Source organism: Pelodiscus sinensis, chromosome 3 (genome assembly GCF_049634645.1).
Source record: "Pelodiscus sinensis isolate JC-2024 chromosome 3, ASM4963464v1, whole genome shotgun sequence".
In the NCBI taxonomy this organism is placed as follows: Eukaryota; Metazoa; Chordata; order Testudines; family Trionychidae; genus Pelodiscus; species Pelodiscus sinensis.
In genome coordinates, this window is record NC_134713.1 from 1,475,908 (window position 1) to 1,486,222 (window position 10,315).

Consider the following 10,315-nt stretch of genomic DNA (forward strand, 5'->3'; position numbering starts at 1 on the left):
CAGGTGATAATTGGGGAAACTATCTTGGTAATGGGTGAGATAGTTCAAATGTTTGTTGAGTCCTTTTTGGAAAGTGTCGAATTTTAACATGAATGACAGTTCAGAGGATTCCCTTTCAAGTGCAGATGTAAAAGGTCTTTGTAGCAGAATGCAGGTGGTTAAGTCATTGAGAGAGTGTCCTTTCTGGTTAAAATGGCAAGAAACTGTTTTCTCTTTGTGATCTTGTCTGATATCTGTTTTGTGGGCATTAATCCTTTGGCGAAGTGTCTGAGATGTTTGTCCAATGTACATAGCAGACGGACACTTTCGGCACATGATAGCATAGATTATATTTCTGGATGCGCAGGAATATGTGTTCTTGATCTTATAACTCACTTGGTTAGGTCCAATAATGGTATCAGCAGAATATACATATTCATATACATATTCATTCTCCAATTATCACCTCTAATACCATTAACTCACAAACATCCCACTCTCCCTACCTCTAATATCATCAATTCACAGACACTTACCTTCCTTCCTCCCCCCCCCGCCCGCATCCCCCTCCTGTTCTGCAATGTGATTTGTCCTTTTCATATTTGTTCTTTTTTTTTTTTAATTGTATCCTTTGGTATATATGGTTGTGACTATTTTCTTCCACTATTTGATCTGAGGAAGTGGGTCTGGCCCACGAAAGCTCATCATCTAATAAACCATCTTGTTAGTCTTTAAAGTGCTACATTGTCCTGCATTTTGCTTCAGCTACCCCAGACTAACACGGCTACATCTCTATCACTATTCTGCAGGGAAAAGGCAGAGTTCTACGGCGAAGGCCCGTCACAATGCTTGCTGGAATCTGTAGTACGTGTAGGCCACATCCTGAGAGTAGGGGAGCATTGTAAGCTGGGACATATAGTCAAAAAGGACTGCAGGGCCATGAGCAGGATAAAGTGTTGCATGCTGGGATTTGTAGTTGTTGCCGTAATGCATGCTGGTCTGGCTATGGGGCAGGGCCCAGGGAGCCAATTGCAGAAAATGATTTTTATGGGTAGTCTTAGTGTTCCCTCTATTTTTTCCAATCATGTGTGGAATAAATTTTGTTCTTTGCACTTAGACATGTACATATGTGCACCATATGATGGATAAGGTCAGACCAACATCCATCCAGCCCAGTATTCTGTCTGCCGACCGTAGCCAATACCAGACGCCTAGAGAGAGGGATCACAACAGGGAATCCTCACATGATCTCTCCCCCTTAGCACCCACCTCCAGAGAAACAGAGCCCAGTGACATCACCCATCCTTTCTAATAGCCATTGATGAACCTAACCTCCATTAATCTATCTACCTCCTTTCTGAACTCTGTTAAAATCCTGGCCTTCACCACATCCTCTGGCAAGGAGTTTCACAGGTTGACTGTGCATTGAGTGAAGAAAAAGTTCCTTTTGTTTATTTTAAACCTGCTGACTATTAATTTCATTTGGTGACCCCTAGTTCTGATATTGTGGGAATAAGAAAATTACTTTTCCTTATTCACTTTTTCCACACCAGTCATGATTTTTTCCCACTCCAGTAATGATTTTATAGACCTCTATCATATCCCCTTATTCTCCTCTTTTCTAAACTGAAAAGTCCAAGTCTTTTAATCTCTCTTCATATAGGACCCATTCCAAACCACTAATCATTTTGTTGTGCTTTTCTGAACCTTTTCTAATGCCAATATAGATTTTTCGAGATGAGGCGACCATATCTGTATGCATACCACAACTTCAACAAGCATCACCCATCCATCAATCTCTCTATACAATACTCACAGACAGCATCAGCTTCCTGGCCACAACAATTAGTTTCAACAATGGAACCCTACAGACATATGCAAGGACCCCACAGATCACTACATTTACTTGCACAGATCCAGTAACTATCACAAACACACCAAGAGATCTGTCATCTACAGCCAAGTCCTCAAATACCACAGAATATGCTCTGACAAGAAAGTCAGGGATTGCACAAAAAAATATTTACAACTGCATTCAACAATTATACTCCACCTTGCATAATGGAGCAAGACATCCAAATATCATGTGGGAATTTGCTTCAATACAGAAAAAAAAAAAGTTCAGTTACACACACCTGTTTGTCACCTACAACCCCACACTGGAACCCGGGGCTAAAGGGTATCATTAAACAATTATAAAGATAATCTGCAGACATGTTTCCATCACTACATGATAAATATCCCCCACAACAAACCTTTGGAGATCCATGTGTCCTCTACATGCCTATGTATATATGGTACAATGTTCCCCTAATTTTTTGCATCCATGTGTGGAATGAATTTTATTATGTGCATCAGTATGGAGGTGATGTGTGGATGGGGGGAGGGAGCTTAGGGCTAGGGTGAGGGCACTACAAGTTATGTAAAATCCCCGTTAATCAGTTAAACATTATGTTTAAGCAATTAAATGGCCAGGCGAGGGCTGCTCTGGCCAGCCTGAAGTGCTGTTTCCCACAGCGTGTTGCTTCAACCAGACCTGTAAGCATCAGCCAGTAACCAGTTAACCATTTACATCCCTAATTCAAGTAGTTATCACATGAGGTGCTGAATCAGCATACCTGGGTTATGAAGAGCATTGGCTTAACTCTGCTCCCATGAAGTTCTTCCATTGACTCAGGTAAAGCAAACATCAAGTGCTTCTGGAAAGCCAACCCAGAAACTTTAATCCTTACTTCCTCAAATGCAGGCTTACTAACACACATGAGAGTAATGAAAACTTTGTTATGTCTCCCACACTGAAGCTGATTTAAATAAAAATAAATAAGCCACACAACAATACAATGATTGCTTTAAATCTTTAAAGATCTCTGTACAGAAGTTTATAATCTTTGCAGTTACTTCAAACTGGCTTATCCTACCAAATCCTTCTTCTGCTATTTGAAAACACAGCTGTGTGCTGTCACCTGCTTCCTAAGGAAGCTACATTTTATCAACAGTTCTCTGTTAACTGCTTGCTTGATTGGGCATCCATACTTAAGATGACAGGATGTACGCAGGAACAGCGAAAAGCCAGCAGAGGGAGCCCGCGAAAGTTCATCACCTATTAAACCATCTTGTTAGTCTTTTAAGTGCTACATAGTTTTTCCTTTTCTTTTAGCAAGATCAGACTAACACGGCTACCTCTTTATTACTATTACTTTTCAGGGTAGTGCAAACCTGCCAATAAGTTTTTACTACAGAAGATCGATATTATTCACACTTCAGAATTTGGAAAGTTTTTCCCCCTTGTAATGTTGACAAACAGGAATAAAACTGCAGAAATTCTCAGTTTCTCTCCCCCTTGCCCTAAGTTTTTCACTGGCTAGTTTTAATATCAGACTGGTGTGCATTTGGGCCTCTGATGGTATATGGAATTGTGTTTGAATATTTAATAGAAATTGTTAGAGCAGAGTGCATGCCCAGCCATACTTAAGCTCATACTATTTGATGATTGCGTTTGTTATAGCTGAGAACTTGGCATTGAAACAGTCATTTCAATTACACATATTCTCTGAGCTGGTGAATATTGGCAATAGTCGTTCCAATTAAACTGCAGGTAGTGGTACAAACCCACGTACACGTTTTTTGCACTTCCAGTTTTTTCTAGTAGATAGCAGAAGTGATTGCCTTTGTAATTAGTGATCTTACATATGTTCTAATCTTTTAATCCACAGTAGCCCCAGGATCTTTCCCTGGAGCGTGATAGTCTTAACAGCCAAGTTTTACCTTGATTGCCTCCTATGAAACTAGTTGAAATGAATGCATTTCAGTCCCAAGTTGCTTTGTTTGAGAGGCGCTGCTCCCTGCGGAAGCAGCTCCGGGAATGGGGACGTGGGAGAGACATCTCCCCCACCTTAACTTGTCTGCCACCCACCCCCACCTGTGTTCTCTCCTGGCCTCTGGGGCTGTGTGCCTGCAAGGCCTTTGGTAGCTAGCTGCAAGGATCTGCAGTTTGGAGGGAAGCCACACCCAGAGAGGGCATTAGATGCCCCAATAAAAACTATGTGGGTGAAACAATCACTATACTCCTGAACGAACTCCCACAGGAAAATGGTAAAACAGGCCTGCGCAACATATGGCCCGAGGGCCGCATGCAGCCTGCAGGGTTCACTGTGTGGCCTGTGCCGACTACGGGCGGTGCAGCCCCATCCGATCCGCCAGCCAGGCGGAGGAGCAGAGCACGGTCGGGGAGGGGGAAGTGCGGCGATTCTCACCGCCAGGCTGCCTGCGTGCAGCTCCGGCGCGAGGAGGCGGGGCGCGAGCCAGAGGGCGGGATGCCGGCAGACGCCAGGCGTGGTGGGTGTTTGTTTGGTTTTTTTTTTTTTTTCCCTCGACAAACATTTTTAGCCCGCGTGTTCGGTATTTTTTGGGAGCACATCCCTACTTGCGGCCCGCTGCTGTTTTCTTTGGAGTAATATGGCCCTGGCCGCTTTCCGAGCTGTGCAGGCCTGTAACAAAAGACAAAAACTCTCGATAGCCTGTGGATGAACACTTTTCACATAAGTCACACCGTATCTGATCTCTCAGCCCTCCTTGCTGCAAGCAGTGTCGCAGGGCTGTCCTTACCGAGACGCAAAACATGCAGCTGCTTAAGGCACCAGGAAATCTGAGGCACCAAATTGCCCCAAATTTCCCGGAGCCCTCTGCAGCTGGGTGCTGCAGCACATGAGGTCATGTGACCAGCCCCATGTCCCAGCTAGGGCCCTTCACAAGCTGAGCCCGACCCCCGCTCACCAGGAGGGAGTGAGCAATAAGGAGGCTGGAGGACTCCAGACGAGTAGGTGGTGACCGGGCAGCTGGTGAGATGAAGCAGTTTCCCCTTCAAAGCCGGCCTTCCAAAGTGTGGCCACCTGCTACTGCTCTCCCTGAGACTCCAGGTGAGCCTCCCTGCCCAGATCCTGGCCCCCATGGCCACTCCCCCCACGGGTGCATGGAGTGCCAGCATCGGTAGGGATGGCCTGCAGCGTAGTGGTAGCCATGTCAGTCCCAGGACATGAAGGATACAAGGTGGGTGAGGTAACAACTTTTATTCTGCTGGTGGGAACTCGAAAGCCTGTCTCTCTCACCGACAGAAGTCAGTCCTATAAAAGTTATTGCCTCACCCACCTTGTCCCTTAGAGTCTGTGTTAACTACTTACGCTAAACCATTTGTTCCACCTCCTATGTAGCTGTGACACTCTGAGCACCCCATTCTCAGCCGTGAAGAGCTCTGTGCAGCAGAGAAAACTTTCCCTTCACCGAAAGTTCTTGCCTCACATACTTTGTCTCTCAGGCATTAACTGTGCCAGGCAGATTTTTGTACAAGGTCCCATATACATAAGACAATTTATTTAGCAGAGTTGTAACATTACATGGGGCCAACTGCAACGGTATTATCCTACACACAGGCAGTGAACACAGGGCCAAGCATTTTTAATAGTCAGCTAGCTCTGCTCTCCGCCATGTATGAAAAATTGTGCATTGCTTTATATCAGGGCTACTCAACTTTGGAAGTCCTGGGGACCACAGTGATACTCACAGCACATGCCGAGGGCCGCAACTTAAGTGTGGTTGCATATACATGCAAATATGTGCAAATAGCTTCTTTCACACTGACAGGCATGAACAGAAAGCACTACCCACAATGCCCCTGTGCTTCTGGCATCTACTCCCTGGGGGCTAGAAATGCCGACACCCTGTACCCATCTGTTGCAGCCAGCCTGTCCGCTTGAGTCTTTCAGTGCTCACCCCACCTGGGAGATGCCTGGCCATTGTGGAGCATATTCCCAGTGGAGGCCACGTTCAAAGGTTCCCGCCCGTGGGCCACATGCTGAGCTGCACGTAAATCCAAACTGCCCCGTGGGCAGCAAGCAAATGGGCCACGGGCCACATGTGGCCTACTGGTTGCGTGTTGAGTAGCCCTCCTTTATATGCTTGTTTCATTCCGCTGGAAAATCTCTGGGGCCGAGATGGGGATATGATAGAGGTCTATAAAATCATGAGTGGTGTGGAGAGGGCTGATAAAGGAAAGTTATTTATTAGTTCCCATAATAGAAGAACTAGAGGACACCAAATGAAATTAATGGGTAGCAGGTTTAAAACTAATAAAAGAAAGTTCTTCTTCACACAGCGTGTAGTCAACCTGTGGAACTCCTTGCCAGAGGAGGCTGTGAAGGCTAGGACTATAATAGAGTTTAAAGAGAAGCTAGATAATTTCATGGAGGTTAGGTCCATAAAAGGCTATTAGCCAGGGGATAAAATGGTGTCCCTGGCCTCTGTTTGTCAGAGGCTGGAGAGGGATGGCAGGAGACAAATCGTTTGATCAGTGTCTTCGGTCCACCCTCTCTGGGGCACCTGGTGCTGGCCACTGTCGGCAGACAGGATACTGGGCTAGATGGACCTTTGGTCTGACCCAGTACGGCCGTTCTTATGTTCTTATTATGCATTCCTAGGTCCTGAAGGATAAAATTAATTTGTTGTCAGTATGACCTCTGTGTGACCTGGATGTTAAGCCTGGTCTTTGTAAAGAGGTACATGCTTGGACACAGGTATACAACCAGCAGGGGATCGGGGAACCTGGTATTAACCTGTTTACTGGTTTGAACCTGTTGTAAGGCCTGAGAAAGTGATGTGAAGGGGTAGGTAATGATTGGAGGAGATTTGGTGCAAGGGCATGATCTGTGTATGCATGCAACTGTAAGTGGTCAGTGGGAAAGGGGTGATTACCATGTTAGTACAAAAGACATTGCCTTTTGTTTGGGAAGTTGCAAAACTTTTCCTGAGAGTATCCTGGAGACTTTTGCCCTGGAATGCATTCCTGAATAAAGCTGGTTGCTTAAGAAGGGTGTCTGGAATTAATTGGGACGGGCTTGGACCCCCCTCTGAACCCTCGGATTAAAATTCTCTGTCAGTCCCATTCCCCAAAATCTGCCATAATACAGAGTAAAAAGGGAATTATAGTAGTAAAATTCCCCACTGCAAAGGCCTAAGTAGAAATCCTGCGTATTCAGAGAACTATTCCACTGAGCCAAGGAAAGATTTATATCGGACTGGCCCATGTTGGTCTGTGCTGGCAGAAACCAAGTAGTGTACATTTCCTTGTTGCTTCCAAACGGATAGCCTCCGGCCTGCAGCACCCCACTATGGCCAAGCAAGGTAATCCCATCTCATCTTCCTCAGCCAAGAATTGTCCTCAAGCTGGATGGTCTGCCAAGAAGGAAGATGAGAATTTTATACACTTCATTGTACTGAGGCTTGAGGAGCCCTGAGGGGCTGAAGCAATGAGCATGCCTGGTTTAGTAAATCCAGTGTGTCAGCCTCAGCATCTCCAATCGACTGACAATCATTTCTGCTTTTTTGTTGTTGTTAACCTGTTGGCTTCACGGTTACTCATTCTACCAACCCGTTTTCATAGAATCATAGAATAATAGGACTGGAAGGGACCTCGAGAGGTCATCGAGTCCAGCCCCCCGCCCTCCAGGCAGGACCAAGCTCCACCTACACCATCCCTGACAGATGTCTATCTAACCTGTTCTTAAATATCTCCAGAGAGGGAGATTCCACCACCTCCCTTGGCAATTTATTCCAATATTTGACCACCCTGACAGTTAGGAATTTTTTCCTAATGTCCAATCTAAACCTCCCCTGCTGCACTTTAAGCCCATTACTCCTTGTCCTGTCCTCAGAAACCAAGAGGAACAAATTTTCTCCAGCTGAGGCCTAACGAGTGCAGAGTAGAGCGGCAGAATGACTTCACGAGTTTTGCTTACAACACACCTGTTGATACAACCTAGAATCATATTTGCTTTTTTTGCAACAGCATCACACTGTTGACTCATATTCAACTTGTGGTCCACTATGACCCCTAGATCTCTTTCCACCATGCTCCTTCCTAGACAGTCGCTTCCCATCCTAAGTGGAGCACTTTGCATTTTTCTTTATTAAACTTCATCATGTTTACCTCTGACCATTTCTCTAACTTGCTAAGGTCATTTTGAAATATGTCCCTATCCTCCAAAGAAGTTGCAACCCCACCCAGTTTGGTATCATCTGCAAACTTAATAAGCGTACTCTCTATCCCAATATCTACATCATTGATGAAGATATTGAACAGTACGGGTCCCAAAACAGACCCTTGCGGAACTCCACTTGTTATCCCTTTCCAGCAGGATTTAGAACCATTAACAACAACTCTCTGACTACGGTTATCCAGCCAGTTATGCACCCACCTTATCATGGCCCTATCTTCCTTTTCATCTTCCTTCTAAATCGTTTGTCCACTTATTGCATACTGTTTGTCAAGTAGACCAGTGGATCGCAGCCAAGTGTGTGGGGACTCTTGGTGGAGGTGCAGGTTTCAGGGGAGTCTGCCAAAGTAAATTTCAAAGAAGGAATGCAGAAGTGCCTATCGACTAGTCTAGTCGGCGAGTCAATTAACCCCATTTTAACATCCTTAAGGAGAAAAACCACTCTTTGCATTGAAAACTGCCAATATAGTTTTTGAGCTTTATTTTTTGTACACATTAAATGTGATTTTTGTTTTTAAATAGGTGCAATTACACTAAATGTTGATCTCATGACCTTGTTTAGCATTTGTTTATTATTATCCTTATTTGTGGTCTACTTTTTCAGCTCCATCTATAAGACTGTTATTAGGGGTTCCACAAAATTCTTGCGAGTTTAAAAGGGTTCCATGGCCAAATAAAATGGGAAACACTGGTATGGTTGATTAACCGATTTAACGGTAAGCAAATGCTTACAGGTTAATGCTATAGACTACACACATCCCCCCCCCCAATCCCTTGCCAGTAAATTTCTTAGCAGGGTGGCCAGCAGCCCAGCTCAGTCTCGACTTACACTGGGTCCTGGACCTACCCCCAATGTGGTTCTGCATTTAAAATGTATTAGGAGCCAAGTGGGCAGGCAGCCAGCTCAGATCTGGCTGGAGCTGGGTCCGGGAGCTCAGATACTTCCCTCCCCCATGAAAGGGGCTGCCCAGGGACTACAGAATAGCCAACTAATGGATAAAAATGCATCAGGTTAATCGACTATTCAATTAATCTATATTTAACATCCCTAGGTTGAGACCATCCAGCTTGAGGACAATTCTTGGCTGAGGAAGATGAGATGGGATTACCTTGCTTGGCTATAGTGGGGTGCTGCAGGCCGGAGGCTCTCCGTTTGGAAGCAACAAGGGAATGTACACTACTTGGTTTCTGCCAGCACAGACCAACATGGGCCAGTCTGGAATAAATCTTTCCTTGGCTCAGTGGAATAGGTACATAAGAACACAAGAATGGACGTACTGGGTCAGACCAAAGGTCCATCTAGCCCAGTAGCCTGTCTGCCGACAGTGGCCAGCACCAGGTGCCCCAGAGAGGGTGGACCGAAGACAATGATCAAGCGATTTGTCTCCTGCCATCCCTCTCCAGACTCTGACAAACAGAGGCCAGGGACACCATTTCTGTCCCCTGACTAATAACCTTTTATGGACCTAACCTCCATGAAATTATCTAGCTTCTCTTTAAACTCTGTTATAGTCCTAGCCTTCACAGCCTCCTCTGGCAAGGAGTTCCACAGGTTGACTGCACTGTGTGAAGAAGAACTTTCTTTTATTAAAAACAGGACTATGTAGCACTTTAAAGACTAACAAGATGGTTTATTAGGTGATGAGCTTTCGTGGGCCAGATCCACTTCCTCAGATCAAATAGTGGAAGAAAATTGTCACAACCATATATACCAAAGGATACAATTTAAAAAAATGAACACATATGAAAAGGACAAATCACATTTCAGAAAAGAAGGGGGTTAGGGGGGGGGAGGTAAATGTCTGTGAGCTAATGATATTAGAGGTGATAATTGGGGAAGCTATCTTTGTAATGGGTAAGATAATTAGAGTCTTTATTCAAACTTAAGTGTAAATAACTTTTCTTTATTCACCCTCTCCACACCACTCATGATTTTATAGACCTCTATCATATCCCCCCTCAGTCTCCTCTTTTCTAAACTGAAAAGTCCCAGTTATTTTAACCTGTCTTCATATGGGACCCATTCCAAACCCTTAATCGTTTTAGTTGCCCTTTTCTGAACCCTTTCTAAGGCCATAACATCTTTTTTGAGGTGAGGAGACCGATCTGTACACAGTATTCAAGATGTGGGCGTACCATAGTTTTTACAGGGGACGGCTATGTCTAGACTGCAAGCCTCTTTCGAAAGAGGCTTTTTCGAAAGTATCTTTCGAAAAAGCCTCTTTCGAAAAAGAGCGTCTAGACTGCAAGCAGTACTTTCGAAAATGCAAGCCGCTTTTTCAAAAAAAAGC